The sequence below is a fragment of the Hemicordylus capensis genome, chromosome 4 (genome assembly GCF_027244095.1).
Source record: "Hemicordylus capensis ecotype Gifberg chromosome 4, rHemCap1.1.pri, whole genome shotgun sequence".
In the NCBI taxonomy this organism is placed as follows: Eukaryota; Metazoa; Chordata; class Lepidosauria; order Squamata; family Cordylidae; genus Hemicordylus; species Hemicordylus capensis.
Window position 1 is genome coordinate 102,524,834 of NC_069660.1, and position 20,614 is coordinate 102,545,447.

General features: G+C 41.7%; 1 long non-coding RNA gene across 1 annotated transcript in view; it reads left to right on the top strand.

The window, feature by feature from the left end:
* Nucleotides 1–1,379, top strand: part of LOC128324537 (uncharacterized) — a 30,833-nt gene extending 29,454 nt beyond the window's left edge. The window contains exon 4 of the long non-coding RNA XR_008306919.1: nt 135–1,379. This is a non-coding gene — a long non-coding RNA (uncharacterized LOC128324537). The remainder of the gene's footprint in view (nt 1–134) is intronic.
* The last annotated feature ends 19,235 nt before the right edge of the window (nt 1,380–20,614 follow it).

A 20,614-nucleotide genomic window follows, 5' to 3' on the forward strand; every position in this document is an offset into this window, starting at 1 on the left:
CCAAGTGAAGTTGGGTTTCTCATTTTTATTTTTTTTAAATCCAAACAAGTGAATATAATGAATGGCACAGGGAGAGATTGGATTGGCTATCCAAAACTGTGGACAGTCATAATCATTTCTGCTTATACTTCTAGGGCTAGCCCAAAAGTGGATATGTTCCAGAATCCTGTGGACAGACATCTGGACAGAAAAGCAGCAGCAGCAGCAGCAGCGGTTTGATCAGCCTAACATAAGGCCTTTGTGAGTGCTTTGAATATCAACTGCAACACGAATAGGCCGTCCTTGTTCTGACTAAAAGAGCTCAGACGTTCAATGACTCTGACTTGTGGCCAGGACCAGTAGTTAGTTACAGAAGAACTATGTGGTCTGCCATGCATGGTGAAAAATGGCAATTCATTCATTTCATAAAAATGAAACTTGCTCCAGTAAAATACCTATACAATTTATGAAACATGCAGAGTCAAGCTAAGGAACAAGGTGCAGCCTATCTTGGCCTCTCCATTGCACACCTCTTCAAACTGTTATTTTCTACAGCAAGTGGGGGAAATACTGTTGGAAATGTTGCTCTTTACATTAATCCCTTGTGAATTTTGCATCTAAGTTCAGTTTGATTCAGCCACCAACTTTCTGGACCAAAATGTGTTCTAAGTCCTCCCATTGCTGTTCTATGCCCCATGTATAGGCATATGGTATGGTGGTGGTTGACAAACACAGAGTGCAGAGGGCATTTTCTTCTTCCGTGTGTAACCATTGCCATCTCCTACTCTTCTTTGGTTAGTGAATGGGGATCTAAGTTAGAGGGTGAGGCTTCCATACAGGTGTAAGTCCAAATACCACCTTTAAAAAATTAACGACACCATAGTATTTAAAGCTTTATTCATTCAAATTGCTCTGCAGAATAGATCTACTCGATAGGATCAAGAGAAAATTAGGAAAATTGAAGTTCAATTTATGGATAATTACATCAACATGAAGTTATGTTACAGGAGGTGTGTGCGCATGCGAGAACAATGCTTTTTGATAAGGAGAGATTTTAGGGAGATTTAGTGTTTCTGATTAATCCATTCCCTAATCCAGGCCAGCTCTCTAATAATACCTTAGTTACCGTTTAGTCCAGTCCTAGACTGGGGGTGGGGAAGATAGTGAACCAGCAAGAGAACAGGACTGCATTGCCTTGCGGTACTAAATACTTTCTTCGTTCAGCTATTAATGTTGTTAATTGTATTCCACTGCCTGATCTTTCTGTGTTACAGAAAGATCTTCCTTCTCTGGATTCTACAGGAATGATCTTATTTTTGTGAACTACCTAGAGTCTTTGGAGTCAGGTGGTATATAAATTGAATGAATGAATGAATGAATAAACAAACAAACAAACAAACAACTTAGGTGCATCAGACAGTGGGGCAATTCACACGACCTACTAGGTGGGTGCGGGGGGGTGGGGTGGGAAGGCTTCCCAAATCTTGCCTTCCCCCTAGATCAGGGATTCTCAAACTTGGGTCCTCAGGTGTTATTGGACTTCAACTCCCATAATCCCCAGCCTCAGTGGCCTTTGGTTGGGGATTATGGGAGCTGAAGTCCAATAACACCTGAGGACCCAAGTTTGAGAATCACTGCCCCAGATGATCCTTTGCCACTTGGTGGGAGAGTGCTCCGCACACCCACACAATCAGGCCTCATGCAGCGTGGAGCAGGGTGGATCGCTCTGAGGCCAGGACTCGAGAACCCCACAGTCCAACACATTCTGAGCACAGTGCCCTGAGGGATTCCCTCAGGGGACTGGCACTCTAGGCACCCATCTCTGTGTCAGCAGGAGCTGCAAGCAGCTCACGCTGAGATACAATCCCAGAGCCGAGGTTATGGACACATTTGCATCCTTTACTTTGGCGACGAGCCGGGCTGCAGCATTAAGTTTAGCACTGTAGCACCGCTGGGATCTGCATAGATCCTAGCGGTACTCATGGGCAGCCAAGCCCAGGCTTGGCTGTTTAAGTCTGGGGTTGGCTGCTCATGAGAACAGCCTCAGTAGCTCACAAATCTGAGATGCAAAGCCACCAGTGGTAGCCTTTGCACCAGAACTTGAACCAGCCACTCACAATGATGCATCATTTTTTTTAAAAAAAATCCAACATGGTGCAGCACTGTGGAATAATATTTGTGATCCTTTGCCAGGAGATAGGGATGGGATGAGGCTGCTTTGGACATATCTTCAGCATCAGCCTGCTAGATGGGCAAGGTACTTTTGAAACTTGTAAATTCCATTGGATTTCATGAATTAGCCTAAACAACCATGTGAATTCAATTTCCCAGCTTCTACATTTTCTAGTGCTGCAGTCAGTCCTGCCCTTCTATTCAGAGGCATAACTATAGGGGGGGCAGGGGGGGCACGTGCCCCGGGCGCCATGTTTTCTGGTCACGTGGGGGGCGCCGCCATGACAAAAAAAATTGTTTAAATTTTTTTTAAATTTTTTGTTAATACAAATGTTTCCTGCTCAGTGCAGCAGCGCTGCAGCAGTCAAGGGAGCACGTCGGCGCCCCCTCCCCCACGAGCGGTCCCTTCCGTGCCGCCCGCGCCCCCCCCCCATTGCTTTGCTGGCGCCTGGCGGCCAGTCAGTGGCCTGGCTTGGCGGCGGCGGCAGGCGCTTGTGAGGAAAAACCTAAGTATAATGTAGTATGTTGGGGGGAGTGCGGGGGGGGGCACCATTTCAGTGCTTGCCCCGGGCGCCGTTTTCCCTAGTTACGCCTCTGCTTCTATTCCCACACTACAGTTGCAAGTCCTTTTTTATACTGATGGTTTGTAATTTACCCAACAGGTACAGATACATTTCCCTCCAGTAACATCTGTAAACAGAAATAAAGCCACCAGTTTATGGTTTGCCTCAAAAACTCTGCAATGCTCATTTACTATAGAACAGGTTGTGGTGTGTAACCAAAAGCTGTGATAAAATGAAATGGTGTGTGTGTGTGTGTGTGTGTGTGTGTGTGTGTGTTAAACCAAACAATGTGGATTTCCTTGGTGCAGCAGCCCAGCCTGAAATGACGTTCCCCCTCTCAGAACTAGTTCTCTGATGCTTTTTTAGTTTCACTTATTCCAGTGTTCTGTTGCATTTTAATGTTCAGAGCCATAAGGATGCACTGAAACTTATGGAGCCTGACATTTTAACTATCTCATTGTAGCATGATTCATCTCAATTTACTTTCTTCTAAAATGTAGCCCAAGATAAATGTAGTCTGGAACCAGCTCGTTGGGCTCACTCTAAAGCCATGAGATGCTTTAAAAGAACACAATGGCAACTTAATTTCAAATAGAGTTTGCTTATTATGGAAAACAAAACTAATTACTTTCAACTTCTTGAAAAATCCATGAGAGTTCTTTGAAACAATTCAATCTTAAATTGGGTCCTACTGCAGCTCATATAGATCCTTGGAAACACAAGGAGAATAAGGCGGGATATCAGCTCAAAGTAAACACCTATGGGATAATATTGATGACCCACTGGAGGGGATGGCCCCTTTTAATGTCCCCCCCCCATTGTATTCTTAAAGATCTACCACCATGTATCTCCTCCAGTCTCTAAGGGCTCCTAGAACAGATGCCTGGTTTTTTAAGGCATTTATAATTGATTTGACACACACACCCTTTTTTTCCTCATGGTTTTGAGCATCTAACTCTACACACATCCTTCAGTCTTTAAGGAGTACCTCCTACAGCATATGGCACAGTATTAAATGTCGCACACTATCAGGGTCATTTGGGATGTATGTCAACTGTACAATAAAGAGGAACCCAAACCCTGATAATTAACTTTTAAGACACTCAAGTGTCAAGGTTGTATAAGGACTGGGGGGAAAGGCAGATTATTCTCTGCATCCTATCTGGAAAATTTGTCTAATGTAACCAGTGAAAAGTCTATATTACACAGATAAGGAACCAACAGTATGTATGTTATGGGTACTTTGGTTTGGGCTGATTCAGAACATTATTTTGGGGGGTATTGACTCATTGTGTGATGCCCCTGATCTTATGGAGACCGATACCACCCATGACTGCAAGGATTGTATAATGCCACATGTGAAGGATCCGCAAACATAAATGCAAAAGGTGCCTCCTTGATAACACCAGATATTTGGGCAACAGGTCATTTAACCAGTAGCAAGGCTGTAAAAAACCCCAAGATCTCCTAATTTTGTGCACTGGTAATAAGAACTCTGATTTAGCACCCAGGAAAATTAAAGTGGGACACTTCTGTATACAAAGAATACATTTGGTGGCAGTGGGGTCTTTTAAGGTGTGTGTGTGTGTGTGTGTGTGTGTGTGTAATTTCTAAGTTTGATCAACATGGTATATGATATTTTATTAACTGCTATTTAATTAAAATGGCAGTTTCTGGAAATGTCATTCTTTAGTCTGATTAATCTAATAGACACCCATTCCCCACTTTAACCCTTTACCTTGCACCATGGTCCCAATAAAAGAACTCTACTGAAGCTTACATTGGCTCCCCTCCTGGTGCTTATAGAAGCTTAGCTTTAGTAGACACCCATGTCCCTCTTTCTCTGAGAAGTCACATAACTAGTTGCTGTTCATCCCTTTTTGTGTGTGACAGAGAAACATAGCACAGACCTCTTGAGGGTATAGCTACTTCTGCAAGAGAAGGTGGCAGGGCAGAATAATATACAATTATAAATTAAACAATACAGTTAACATTTGGAATATGCATAATGCAAGCCATTGTAATATCATCAGGGCTGTTGACAGGATTTTCTGAGTCTATTTGTTTTCAGGTCCCACTCTGGGATATGAGTGTGCATGCATGATCCTTAGCAATATGACAGTGGATTTTGGCTCTAGGGCCTCAGAGGTTGGTTCACCCATAGCAGGTTTTTCTGTACCTTGTCTATAGCCCTGCATATCATGATGGAGATGCAGGAAAATAAAATAAAACTAAACAACAACAATGAGACAGGTGGATCCTATGGTCCTGCTATATCAATGTAGTGCAGCTATGATCATGTGACTTACCAGCAACAAAGTACAAAATAGAACAATTCTAGTAGAAATAAGAGATAAATGAAGCAGCACAATTATCCCCATGGTATTCTTAGCAACCCCATTGCCACATTCTAAACACGATCAACAGACAGTGTTGGCTTCCCCCTTTCCTCACACACCCATACACAGGTAGCAAGATAAAGCTGACAGCACCCTCTCTATTGCAGGTCTTCATGGCAGGCAGCAACTGATAAAAGTGGCTACAAGCCACAGGTCTCCTTGCCAATCCCTGGGTAGCCCAAATCTACATAGCAGCAGCCTGCACATTACAAGCTTTCCGCTAGGGCCACTATTTTAAAATCGGAAAATTGCAATGCAATTTTTGATTGGGGGCATCTTTTTATGATGCCCTAAATCTATTCGTATCTAACATAGCATATCAGATAAACTTTGGGTCGAACCAGATGTGATTGTAACATACTGTTATACTTGTGGCTTTCTCATAGCAGCCACAGAGCCCCAATCAGAATCTGGTCTGCAATAAAGGGGTCATTTAACACTATGATTCCAATGAAAGAATTAAGCTTCTTAGGCTTCTCTCCTGAGGTTTATAGCAGCTTAGAGGGGGTCCTTGTCATTGGGGACACTGTTGTTATTGGCTGTTCAGGAATTTGGGCTTATTCTTATGAACAGGTGTGCAGTGGGAGCAGAGCCTACTGCTGTGATGCCTCTCCACTCTAGTATGTTAACTGAATGCATGTAGGTCTGAAAAACCCTCTGAAACCCTCTGAAAGCAGGGCTGTAAGTAAAATTTTTGTTTATGATGGGCAGAATGGAGGTACTGGCAGCATGACAGTCATTTGGGGCTCTTCAAAGGAAGATCTTGGGGCTATTCACATGATCATGCGGGTGGAGGGCGGGTGGAAGGCAGAGTTCAACCGACCTTCCCCTAGATGATTGCTCTTTGTTTTTTTGGTGCACACCCACATGACTTGCACTTCCAGAAGCAGCATGGATCACTATCTGCACTTCTCCTGGCAATGCAGATCAACAGAGGCTGGAACTCGTTTTCCTGGTCTCCAGATATCCCACAAGGTGCCATGCGACAAGCGTGCTGCCTTGGGGGATTCCTCCCTCAAATGGATGCTCTAGGCACCCATCTCTGTGCAGCCTGAGGAGACACACGAGGAGACTGTGCATCTCTGTGTGAAGGCCAAGGTGATACTTGATCCCAGCAGCCAGTTTAAGGGAGTCGGGTTAGGCTGGGCGGGTTATGAGCCAGGCTATGAAGTCGGGTTAGGCTGGGATCCACGCAGATCCTGGTGCTCCACATAAGCAACCTAGCCCAGCGTGGGCTAGGCTGCTTGTGAAAACAGCCTCTTGAACTTACACCACTTCTTTTGTCTGTTTAACATTACACCATTGTCAGGGGTGGGACTGACCTCTGAGCAAGATTACTTGCATACTTAGGAAATCCTCCTCTATCCATCTGCCTGTTTGTGCTTTTTATCACTGGTAGGGTATCACTGGTACAGCAGTTATCCCAGCAGTGCATACAGCTGATGCAACAGTAATGCTACTCTGTCACATGTTCACTATGCCACCATACTATTTTGTTATTCAGGCATTAAATGCACCTATCTCCATGCAGCAGTATAACTCAATAAGATCATGGTGTGACGTGAAAGCTTCCATCATCTTTAGACATCATGCTCTAGTCATTTTGTATTCCAGCAGTTCAAGAGGACAGCTTTGAACATACTGTGCTCTGTGTATGAAAAGTCAGTATTTCCAGCTGACACAGAACTTTCTGCTTCAAGAGTTCATTGACACTTTGCTTACCCTGTTATGTTGTCCCACTGCTACTGTGTGATCTCCAATATAGTGAAACAATAATATATCACTAGAGCTGACCCTTTGGCCTTTATGAATTATCTGTTTTAGAAAGATGTGAAACCACCTTTTATATCCCACATAATAGATATTTAGACATTGTGGATCAATACTGAACAAGTTTGCTACTTATAGCTAATAGGTGCCAAAGGGGCATTCTGACACTGACCTCTGACTCCTTGGTTGACAAGAAATCTATATGGAGAGAGGGGGAAAATAGGTAAGGCATCCTGTTTTTAAAGTTTATGAATAGAGATCTGTACAAAACAGCAGCAATTTCCATTAGACAAAATTTTGTCATACTTTCTCGAGTGGATGAAATTTTTGTCCAACCCTTTAACTCTGACCAGTACAAAATTAATAACTGATCTGGAATGAACATCTGAAAACAAGCACTGACTTGCGCTTTTCTACATTTGTTACTTGTATGATACTGTTCCACTGTCAACAACAAAACTCTTCCCATTATAAAATGGGCCATCATTGGTAAATGCACAGTGTCCCAGCAGGGATGTCTCTGGATAACAATGCAGATGTCTTCTTAGAAGCAAGGAATTGAGTGATTTTCTTTAAGAGAAAGTGCAGTTCTAGAATGAGAGTGTTCAGGATTACCTATAAAGCACAGTAAAATATTGCCATACAGAATGAAATTCAGTACTCTGTTCATCGATCCTATTAAATATTTGATGTAATTAATGTAAAACTTAATGCAATTAATTCATAGGAATGGCAACAGCTGTTGATATGAAAGCATATTACGGCCTCATACTCTCTTTAATGGATCAGAGAGCAGCTTAGGTTCATCGGTTAGAAGCAGGACTAACTTGTAATGATATGGCCAGCCTAGAAAGCTTCATCATGTCAGCTAAAATACAATCTGTATGAAGGAGAGGTTAAGGCGGAAAAAGGCCTCTTTTCAAAGAATATCCCAAACAATGTACACACTGTATTATCATGTCACAGTTCAGTAGTATTGCACTGAAGTCTCAATGGTATTCCTGCTGCTCAGCACCATTGAAAACACATTTGTCCCAACTGTTCTTTTCTTTTAAGCCCCTCTCATCTTAGCCAAGATGAATCACTACTGGATCCACACTGACTCTGAGGGCAGAGCCAGGTCTTGAAGTGGCAACCTACCTCCTACAGCTCAAACATTTTAATTAATTTTAACACTAACGCACAAATGAGAGTTAATCACTGTGCCGTAGTGCTCTCTAATTTACCAAGTTTATTCATTAAAACTTGCCCCACTGAACTCTGATTGAATGTCATGCTTTCTGAAACAGGTCTTTCGGACAGCCTTAAGGGTTTCCCTCTCCCCTTTTGCTTAAACACAGACAGCTACTAAAGAACACACTCTTATTTGTTTTAGAAGAATGGAAATAGTTATTAGGTTAATTATTCAGAGATGATGAGTCTGAAACAATCTCTTAAAACAGCTCTGCCCAGTCAAGATGTTTAGAAGAACAGTGATTATATATATATATATATATATATATATATATATATATATATATATATGAATGAATGAAAGAAAGCAGTTGTTAAAACTTTTAGAGAATGAAAATATTTCTCTCCAGACATTGTGTCACAAAGTCAACATAAAAACCATGGGGGTACATCCAGAGTTAGAATCACAGAGATGGAGGATGCTTTGCCAGTCATCTAGTCTATCTAGTCCACTTGATGCAAACGTTCCAGGGCTGAGGCCGCCCCAAGAAGTGGTGGTCTGAACATTGGAAGCTAAACATTCGAAGCTTCTCCTTAATTAGAAGTTTCTTCTTAAGACCATTAGACTAGAGATGCTCTCTGGGGGACCAGACAAGAAGTCTTTTCCTCTTCTTTGTAGCAGACCTTCCGGTATTTGAGGAGTGTTACCAGTTTTTTCTCCTCCAGATTAAAAATACCCTGTTCCTTCAATATTCATTTTCCAGACCCCTAACTATCTTCACTGCCCTCCTCTGAACCTGTTCCAATATATCTCTGTCATCTTAAAGTGCAGTGCCAGAACTGGACTCAGTGCTCCAGAGGAAGTCTGAATAGTGTGGTGTAAAGGGGAACTATTACTTCTCATGATGTGGGAACTATGTTTCTGTTCATGCACCTAAAGTTGCATTTGTCTTTTTGCAGCTGAATCACACTGCTGACATTTGTTCAGCTTGTGATCAACTGCAATCCCAAGATCCTTCTTGCATGTACTACTGCCAATCCCCATTCTATACCTGTGCATTTGATGTTTGTTCCTAAATGCAGAACTTTCCGTTTGTGTTGAATTTCATCTTCTTAGTTGCGTATCGTATTCTATCAAGTGTTCCATTCTATCTTAGTGTTCCATTCTATCAAGGTCATTTGGAATGGCATTCCTATCTTCTGAAGTGTTGGCTATCCATCCCAGTTTTATGTCATCTGCAAATTTGATAAGCACTATCTCCATCCTCCTGTTTAAGCAATTGATAAAAATTGTGAAGAGTACTGGGCCCAGTGGCATCCCACTCAAATTTGATGAGCAGCCACTGATGAGCACTCTTTTGAGTATTGTTTTCCAACCAGCTGTGAATCCACTTTACAGTATCATCATCTAGCCCACAGTTGACCATGGGAAACTTAGTCAAATGCTTTGCTGAAATCAAGATAAATTATGTCCGTAGCATTCCCATAGTCCACTAAATTAGTAACCTAATTCAGCCAGCATGGTGTAGTGGTTAGAGTGCTGGACTAGGACTGGGGAGACCCAAGTTTAAATCCCCATTCAGCCATGATACTTGCTGGGTGACTCTGGGCCAGTCACTTCTCTCTCAGCCTAACCTACTTCACAGGGTTGTTGTGAGGAGAAACTTAAGTATGTAGTACACTGCTCTGCGCTTCTTGGAGGAAGAGCGGGATATAAAATGTAAAAATAAATAAATAAATAATGATATAAGATTAGTCTGGCAGGATTTATTCTTGACAAACCTATGTTGGCTTCTACCAATCACAGGATTGTTATTAATAATCTTATCTAGTACCTTCTCTGGTTGGAATGAGCAATCTGTAATTTCCTGGATCGTCCTCACCCGCCCCCGCCACCAACCACCACTTTTTAAAGACTGAGACAACATTAACCATCTTCAGTATTATGCCACATCAACTTCTTTCCAGGATTTCTCAAAGTTAATAGAAAAGTTCTTCTAGTGCATCAGTGAATTATTTTAGTATTCTAGGATGCAGTTCATCTGGCCCTGAAGACCTGAATTCATTTACAGTAGTAAGGTATTTCCTGATCAGCTCCTTATCAATCTTTGATGGCAGTCCTGATCCCTCACCATTCATTCTGCTTTTGTGAGGTTGCACACAGTTCCACTTTGGGAGACGAAGGAGGCAAAATAGTAGCTGAGCAATTCCATCTTCTCTTTATCACCCCTTAATGTCGTTGTCGTCATCATAATCATTATCCTTTATTACAGTCATAGACTAGCATAAACACCCCTTATGAGCCCCTGGTGGCGCAGTGGTAAAAAACTGCCGCCCTGTAACCAGAAGGTTACAAGTTCGATCCTGACCAGGGGCTCAAGGTTGACTCAGCCTTCCATCCTTCCGAGGTCGGTAAAATGAGTACCCAGAATGTTGGGGGCAATATGCTAAATCATTGTAAACCGCTTAGAGAGCTCCGGCTATAGAGCGGTATATAAATGTAAGTGCTATTGCTATTGCTATTAACGTGTCACCAAACTGACGGAGCAGCAGGCCTGCAATTTCCTTCTTCTTACTTTGAACACCCCTGAAAAGCCCTTGTTTTGTTATAGTTAGGATTCTGCTCCAGTCCCATATGTGTGGTGGCCAGAAGCCCAAGCCCTTGTGACCTCACAGTGATCTCAGCATCTTCAGCAGAGGTTAACATGAGAACATAAGAACAGCCCTGCTGGATCAGCCCGAGGCCCATCAAGTCTAGCATCCTGTTTCGCACAGTGGCCCACCAGATGCTGCTGGAAGCCTACAGGCAAGAGTTGAGGGCATTCTCTCTCTCCTGCTGTTACTTCCCTGTAACTGGTATTCAGAGGCATCCTGCCTTTGAGGCTGGAGGTGGCCTATAGCCCTCTGACTAGTAGCTGATGATAGACCTCTCCTCCATGAAGTTATCCAAAGTCCCTCTTAAAGCCATCCAGGTTGTTGGCTGTCACCCCATCTTGTGGCAGAGAATTCCACAAGTTGATTATGCGTTGTGTGAACAAGTATTTCCGTTTGTTGGTCCTAAATTTCCTCGCAATCAATTTCATGGGATGACCCCTGGTTCTAGTGTTATGTGAGAAGAATTTCTCTTGAACTTTCTCCACACTGTGCATGATTTTATAGACCTCTAACATGTCTCCCCACAGTCATTTTTTTCTAAACTAAATAGCCCAGGTGTTGTAGCCTTGCCTCATAAGAAAGGTGCTTAGGCCCATGATCATCTTGGCTGCCCTCTTCTGCACCTTTTCCAGTTCTACAATGTCTTTTCTTAGATGTGGTGACCAGAATTGTACGCAGTACTCCAGGTGTGGCCGCACCATAGATTTGTATAAGGGCATTATAATATTTGCAGTTTTATTTTCAATCCCCTTCCTAAAGATCCCTAGCATGGAATTGGCCTTTTTCACAGCTGCCACACATTGAGTTGACACTTTAAACGAGCTGTCCACCACAACCCCAAGATCCTTCTCCTGGTCACTCACTGACAGCTCAGATCCCATCAGCGTATACTTGAAGTTGGGGTATTTTGTCCCAATGTGCATCACTTTACACTTGCCAACACTGAACCGCATTTGCCACTTTGTGGCACTTAGCCTTTAGCCTCCATCCCCGAAAAGCCTGGTTCAGGAACAGGTATATGCTCAGTATCCTCTGCCATAAAGATGGACACAAAGAACTCATTTTGCGTCTCTGCAACCTCCATATCCTCCTTAACTATCCCTTTCATTTCCTCATTGTCTAATGTTCCAGCCACATCCCTAGCAGGTTTCCTGCTTCTGATGTATTTAAAGAAGTTTTTATTATTCCTCTTGATACCTTTAGTTAAGTGTTGCTCAAACTCTCTTTTTGCCTCCCTTATTGTCACCTTTCATTTCTTTTGCCAGAGTTTGTGTTCCTTTCTGGTCTCTTCATTTGGACAGGCCTTCCAATTTCAGAAGGAAGTTTTCTTCTCTTTCATGGCTTCCTTGATAGTACCTGTTAGCCATGCTGGCATCCTCCTGGATTTAGTGGTACCTTTCCTTCTTTTGGGTATACAATCTAACTGGGCTTCTAGTATTGTGGTTGCTGACCGAATATGCAGATGAATTGCTTCTTCACCAGATTTCAACGTGTCGGAATGCAAATAAGGAGTGGCAAGAATAAGAATTAAGAATTAAACCCAAGCCCTGGGAGCTCACAGTGATCTCTGATGTCTTCAGCAGAGGCTGCTGCAGTGTTTATGCCGACAAGCTACTGCCTTTGTAGACCTTGGCCTACTAGCGGAGTGATCACGAGATAGCAAGAAGTCCAAGTCCTAGTGAGTTCATAGCACTCTCCAGGGTCTTCAGCAGAAATTGCTAATGATGAGCTGTTATGAGCAGCTGGAAAGTGGCATGCACAGATGGAAGCTAATACAAGGAAGTTTGCAAAATGGAACTTCCTACTCCTCATTCTGACAGCAGGCTCCTGCATTACCAGACCACTCATGAGAGACATGGGATCCATAGAATGGAATGGAACGAGATATGGGGGGCTGCAGGGAGAGGAAAACCAGTTGGATGCACCTTCTGTGAGTGGAGCTTCTCTTGTGGAAAATACCTCCCCCTGATTTTTGAGCGTGCCCCCCCCCCAATGTCATTAGCAGCTTTTGGAGGGCACTAGGTACGGTTGAAGGAAGGAAAGGGGGGAATGTTTCCTTGCAATAATGTCCTTTTTGCTTGCAGAACTCTGGATACAATCCCATGAAATCCTTGCACTCCAGAGATGCTTGCACTGAGTAGCAGACCATATATCCAGTATATAAAATAATCTGCCCAGTTGAACAGATTATCAGTAGCACTGACTATTCTGCCACTGCTAAACATCTGTTAGGAAGGTGGGTGAAGGGGCTGAATAGACAATCAGAGCTCTTCAATCTGATATCACTGGCCATCTCATCAGGATGTAACATGCTTAAAACACACACACACTGGAGAGGTGGGTGCAGGCATTTCCCCCTTCTCAGCACTTTGTGTGTTGGGACAGTAGGGTGGGAGAAGGGAATTTGGAAGGGCAACTTTCTTGTGCAAAACTCTGCTTTCATACAAGCACCATCCTTGCTGAATCAAGGTGTCTTTTTATTATCTATATGTAGTTATATATAACTAAAGCCTTGTGCTACGTGTCTCAAATAATATACTTGCAGTGTATTTGTTGATACAATTATTTTTAGAATCAATATTTCAGGAAAAAATTAGATATACAATTTAGTTTATTAATTGCTATAACTAAAATCTGAAATTTATTGTTTAAACAGGAATTCTTTACTTCAAATTAACCCAAGCAAAATGTAATCTTTATCTCTATAATTAATGTGACTGGATATTAGGTAACCAAATACCTCACATTTTCAATTTCTTTAATGAAGTTTGCAATCGAAAAGGCCTAATATGCAATCATGTATTTAATTGGAATTTTTCTCTCTGAGTATTTTAAATTGCTGTAATCTACCAGCTACTAAACAAAAACTTCTCAGACATATTGTGATGTTGGGAAGCCATAAAGGAGATCTATTTGTACATAATATGGTTTGGAGATATATTGTATCTTTCCTATAACATCAGAGCAACTGAAGAAGGAGGAAGCCAAAATGTCTTTTTGGGGTATGAGGGTATGGGTATGCATCATGCAAATCAATATGGCCAAGTACATTACTCTAAGCACTTCCAGCTCCTCTTTCCTCCTGTCTGGAAATCCACCAGCACACACACACACACACCACTGTTTCTTTAAATGCCATTACAAAACTTGTCTTGTCTACAAAGGCTTTTTCTACCAGCGCAGATATGCCAGTTGGTGGCTGAAATTAAGTAGAAGAAAAGGAGGAACAACAACACAACAAAAACAAAGCCATGAACTGTTCATGTAATACCATAAAATGCTAATCTTTTGTCCAAAGGTAGACATTTATTCATATGTTCTAGCATTCTGTCTGCATTCAGTTTAATAGTCATTTCAATCCTGGGGTATGGGACCATCAAAGTTAAGCACACTTAACTTAGCTACAGAAGAGATTTAAGCACATGCATAACCCACAGAGTGAAATATTTGGCTAAATTGATCTTTTGGGGACAAATGGAATATCTGTTTGTTTAGTGCATTTATATAACACCCTTTACAAAAGGTCCCTGGGCAGTTCACTTACAAATTTTAATGTGACTACATCCTGACTAATGCTGCACCCATGCAAGCAAAACAAGCACACACAACACTATTGGCTCCATTTCTGAGGCTCATGTGGGGGACAGTTTCCACTGATCTACATTCCCTCCTCCCAGAAGTGCTCCCGAGACCTAGAAGTAGGACCTTGAGGGTCAGGGTTGTGCGGCCTTCAGGGATCCATTTCTGAGTCATGTGGAGCACTTCTGGGAGTGTGGGGACTGGCAAAAATCACTCTGCCTGCCCACATGAACATCCACTCTTCATAACAGGGGCTGCTAGTACTGTACACATGTTTGTTTTTTGCTTGCATGGGCACAGCATAAAGATGTCAGCCACTGAGAAATACCACTGGGTCATTTTAGGAGTTGATATTTTGATTCAAGCCTTGGCTCTTGCTTTTTTGGTTGCTTACATATTAAAATGTAAGTTAGTTAGTTAGTTGTTTATTTATGATCTTAGATCAAACATCAATATACACAGAATATACACAGTAAAAAGAAAATAATGGAGACAAAGTCTAAAATGTCATCAAATATATAAAATCAGGAATCTTTGACAGTAACCGATTGCTGTGCTCTAGCTTCTCTTAGTTTGGTATTAAAATGTAAGCATTATCTCTGTCTCTGTCTCTGTCTCGATCTCTCTATCTATATCTCCCCTTATTCAGTTATTGTCAAGAGTAGAGCTTAAGGTCCCCAATGGCTTGTTCCAGAGCACTTCCTTTGAAATGGACGATCTGATTGGTGCCCATCACTTTAGGACTAAACTACACATTACATTCCAACTGCATATTATTAGCTCAATGGATCCTCTCCATTGAGCAACACGCTCTTGGAAGGCATCACTTTGTAGTGGAGAAAAGCAGGGGCGTAACTAATGGTAGGGCCGGCAGGGCACATGCCCTGGGTGCCACTTTGGTAGGGGGCACCAAAAAATGCCATGACCCCCCCCCCGCCGATCCCCTCCCTTACTGAAAAAAATATTTTTTTAAAAAATATTTATTTAATGGCAGCGTGTGTCCTCCGAGGCGAGGGGATGGCTGTGGGCGGCGGGGGAGCAAGCGGAGTCTGGACTCAAGTCGTCCCCATAGCGGCGGCTGCCACCAGAGCAACGCCGAGGCCTGCCGTGTGGCCCGGCGTCGCTAACCAACTGCGATGGGGCAGGAGCGGGGGTATGCAAGCGGTAAGCAAGGTCCTTGACTTGCTACACCGCGGTGGCTGAGCTCGACGGTGCTGAGCTCCTCGGAGAGCCTGGAGCTGAGCCAGTCGTTGCTCTTCAACGACGGCGGCGGCGCAGGGGACAAGCTGAGCCGCTCCAACGAGAAGGAGCAGCTGCAGGGCCTGAACGACCGCTTTGCTGGCTACATTGAGAAGGTGCACTCACTGGAGCAGCAGAACAAGGAGCTGGAGGGCGAGATCGCGGCGCTGCCGTTCGTCCCGGCGTCGCTTCTGAACTGCAAGGCGCAGCATTGTTACGCCTCTGGAGAAGAGACAGTGGGAGTGCTTAACCTTTCCCTTACTGGCCTTTTCTGCCCTGAACCTACACATCAGCTGCTTTGACTTCCACTCACCCGTGATCTAAACTCATCTTTATTTCACAAATATGGGTTTGGAACTGTGTAGGAGACGAGCAGCGTGTGGTGAAGGCATCAGAGGAAGGATTAATTCCAAGGCACATTGCAACAGAAAGGGGGCCCTCACACTAACATTATGTGCAGTTGCATTGTAGCATGTAGTCTGGGCCTAAAAAACATTCAGCAACAAGCTATGAATGCACAGAGAACTGTCATATGGGCTGAACTGGATCACACTAGTTGAACATGGCACTGCTCCATGTTGTTTTCTTGACGGCATATATACCACAGCTAAAGTTTAGTTTATTTGCAGAGTTTATTTGTTGAACCCAACTTTCCCCCCCTCTATTCTCTATTAATGAGAATAATAATAATAATAATAATAATAATAATAATAATAATAATAACAACAACAACAACAACAACAACAACAACAGCACATCTAAACAATTGGCAATTTGTAGGTCTATTTACTCATCTCGAAACCTCAGGATTTCTGGATAATTCAACCAGAACGAGTAGTGAGCTGAGTACTAGTATCATTGTCATTTTTGGTGGCTTGCCCCAGCATAGTCTCTACAGAGGAACTTGAGGTTACAGGTGCTGTTTCCTCATCTGAAGGTTGTACATTATTCTCAGGTATGACAAAGAGATGTCTGCAATTTCTGTCGTTAGTGTTTTGTGGAGAAAGGGCTATTTCTTCCAAACTGGTTTCCGGTTTCCTCTGCTCCCTGATATGTGTTTTTATTAACTCTGGTTGCCTTGCCATTTCAATGGCTTTGTGAAGAGTTAGGTTTTCTGTGAGTTGCATTCTCTCTGATAGCCCTTTATCTAGAATTCCAAGGACAAGCTTGTCTCTGAGATGTTCATACTTCCTGGGTTTATACAACCCTCTAACAAGTAACTCAATATTTTCCCAGGATTTCTGTGTCCTTTGATAAAAGCAAGCCCTCTCATAGAGCACATTCCGTTTTGGAATGAAATGGGCATCAAATTTAGCCAAGGCAGTCTCATAGTCATTCTTTTGACCCTCTTCAGCAGAGGTAAAGGTTTTATAGATGCTGTTTGCTTCTTTTCCCATGGCATAAAGAAGGGAGTCTGAATATAGTTAGTCTGAAGCAAGCAAATCTTCCTTTCCATTCTGGCCAAGCAGCAGGATTGTCAAAGCTGAAAGCTTCTGGTGCAGGAAAGTGAACCATTTTAAAAGCTTGTGGATTCAAACTCAGACTTCTGACACCATGTCATAAGGGCTCAGAGGAAGGCAGCCATTATAGGTTAAAACTACTTTATTGTGTAACAGTAAGAGACAAGTTCAACAAAGGTACAGGCAGGAAGAAGGAAGGGATTCTGCCTCCAATTAATGTCATCACTAGCAAATGCTAGTGCCACCTACTGGCTGTACATATTACAACAACATTTCCACACACCAGCTGCCATCTTGAAAAGCATGTGTTACAAGGATACACATGGCATAAAGTTGGTTTATGAGAAGTGCCCTTTTGAACTGATTCCAGCTAAATTCTGGCCTCTTGAAAGTACCTTAATTCAGATTTGAACTTAACCATCACTTAACACCAAATACCAGAGGATTTGTTTCATCCTTCATTTGAATGAAAAAAAAATGAATATTTCATTGAAATGAAGGTTGAAAATTTTTAAATTGCTGCTGAATTTATAAATATGCCATTGAATAACCCAAAAGGGACCTAAGGCAGAGGAAGAGCAGGATATGAATGTCATAAATAAAAAATAAACACAGTTACTTGGAAGTAAGTTCCATTCTGTTAAGTGGGAATTATTTCTGAGTAAACATGCATAGTACTGGGCTGTAAATCTTCCAAAAGCATCACTGGTTATGATTCATTTAGTGAATTCTAGTCATTATTTAAGTGAGTGAAAATTGACTAAAGAGTTATTAGGATAATATACTTAATTTAATTTAATAAAATTATTAAAAGATTCTCCATTAACCTGCATTTGCTCATAATGCCAGAGGGGTGATTAGTCAGAATTGCATAGTATAATACCTCCGATTCCTATAAGAACCACTTTTCAGCCAATTAAGGTTTTGTGGAATGTCAGAATTTCTGGCATTCATAAAGCACAGAATACATTGCATGCATGATTAAATGTTATTTAAGCCTTGAATTATATCCACATGTATTGTTCACAGCAGTGAAACATATTTGTCAATAAAACTGATCAGATATTTTATGAGACATTTCAAAACTATAATTAAGGAATACTAAAATAGGTAAAGCGATATCTTTTATTGGAGCAACTTCCGTTGTTGTTCAGAGCATACAGGATTTCTAATTACACTGAAGTATTCATTAGACAGAAATATCTCTAAGGACCAACATGGAAAGTTATAATTAATGGTTTCTTTCGAAGTGAAATGGCTCAATCCAGCAATCTGCCCCAATCCAGCAAGCGTTCCCATGCAGGGCTGTCCTATGTACTTAAATGGAAAGCACACACATTTCTTAGTTCACATTGATCTTTTCCTTCCACTGAAGAGAGTGAGAGGTGTGTGTGTGTGAGAGAGAGAAGGGGGGGATAATGTATTGATAGGTATATTTTAGTGATTGTAGAAACTTTTAATTGTTTTTACATTGTGTTATGTATTTTTGATATATTGTTATATAAATGTAAGCTACTTATGGGGTGTCTTATGTGACCCATCTTGGGTGACTTAAACAAATAAATAAACTGAAATTATTTTTCAATTTATCAGATTGGGAGCAAAAATGCAAGTGGGTCTTTATTTTTATTTTTTTTGTAAAATGATTTGATGTTCCTCATTTGGGATGGAGACTTGCAGTTCTCATAACCATGGCAATTCCTGCTATCTCTATGTTCCCTTTTAGTGATCTTGAAGGCATTTTTCAGCAGGCAATATTTGATACCAATGGAAGCATCTTTCCCTGTATAATAGCACTTTTAGATGGTCCTGTCCAGATTTGGACCACAGTGGTGGCCAAGTACCCAAAGCCTGCAGTCCCCTGCCACAGTCCTGATTCAAAGTGAGGGCTCCCACAGATGCTATTTGCTTTTATAAATACAGATATGCAGGCCCAAATTGGCTTGCACAGTTATGTATCATATAGTTTAGCCCTTTAGAGTTGATGTAATACAGTATAGTGGCCAATGCTGCAATTCTCTGCATAGTTACCTGGGAGAAAGCCCCAATAAACATACGCAAGTAAGCTTTTGGTTAAGTACACATACTGTAGCATTGGCTTGCATATGAGCTGCACATTGGGAAGTCCCTGTGAAAATCTCAGCTTTGTCATGTACTTACTAGGTGGCCTGAAGTAAACTTCTCTGTTTCTGCCTTCTGTGTTTCTGTAATAATTCCCTTCTGTAATATAGAAACAATAATACTGACCTACCTTATATAGTAATTCAAGGATTACTGAGATAATGTACGTGAAAGTTTTAAACACTGCAAACCCACTGTATAACTGCTAAATATTATTATTAAACAGAATGGGTAATTAACTCCCCATTAATAGTTTTTTTTTTTAAATTTAAAATCTAGACATGTATCAAACTACATCCTAAAATACTGAAGTGGTAGTTAATATTCAGGAGAACAGATGACCCTGGAAAACTGAGAACCACTGACAATAACAGTAGATCTGCTACATAAAAACTGACATATAAGAAAATTCAGTACAAGTCTACAAATCTACCCCACATAAATAAAAAATAAAGTTATTGAACAAAACCTCTGATTTTGTTTTCTGCATTGCTTCATGACTGGACACTTCATTTATGCCCAGAGGGAATACAAGAATGGCAGTCTGGCTGTTGGACTACACAGATGGGCAGGGATGGGGCAGGCTTGTGAGAACTGAAATGAAAGTATAATCAAGGAACAGAGAGGTTTATTGTACAGATTTTCTCAGCTTCAGACTGGAAGAGTGTCAATTGCAAGCAAGTTTTGGATGTTTTTTAAAGGATGTAAAACCCAAGCATGGCCATCAGAGGATTCATGGGTTCCTCGGCAAATATGGTTTGCAACTATGGCCTATAAACATGGGCTCCAAACTGTTGGACACTTACACAAATATGAATCCTTGATGTTTTGTTAGTGGTGCCTTCAAAGAACAAACCCGAGAAAGGAAAAATAGTAAGAGGTTTTGTTGATTGGAATTGGATACTCAGATTTCTGAGAAAAGAGTCAGTGTGGTGTGGTGGTTAGAGAGTTGCACCAGGATTCCAAACTGGACCCATGGGCCATGAATCTCATTGGGTGATCCTGAGCCAGCCATTTATATCTGAATCTAACCTCTGTCATAGGAACGGTATGAAGAAGGGGGATACTGTGCTCCTGAGCTCTTGGAGAAAGAGAAGAATTAAGATTATATCAATAATCAAAGGCTGGGCATGCGGCATCAGCCAATACTTCTCTACTCCTATATTTTATTTTACCCCAGTGTTAATTTATGTCTGTCATTTGTCCTTGGTTTCTTCAAATTTATCAAAGAATTGCATAGTAAATAAAATGAATTTATTCATTTTAAGAAATCCACATAATTTAATATACAGAATCATAATCTGGACGTTGCAGACGGAGAAAATTAAAGTAATTTATTTTGATGCACCACATCTCACTATTCCAGGAATTAGAAAGAATCCCTAAGTTTAAATCTAAAACTATTTTACTGTGATCAGAGACGGACTTAGACACGGACCCTGAGGATTTGGTGTGGGGCCTCCTGTCTCTGTGAGGGTGGCCTCCAAATGTTCTGGGGGCCTTC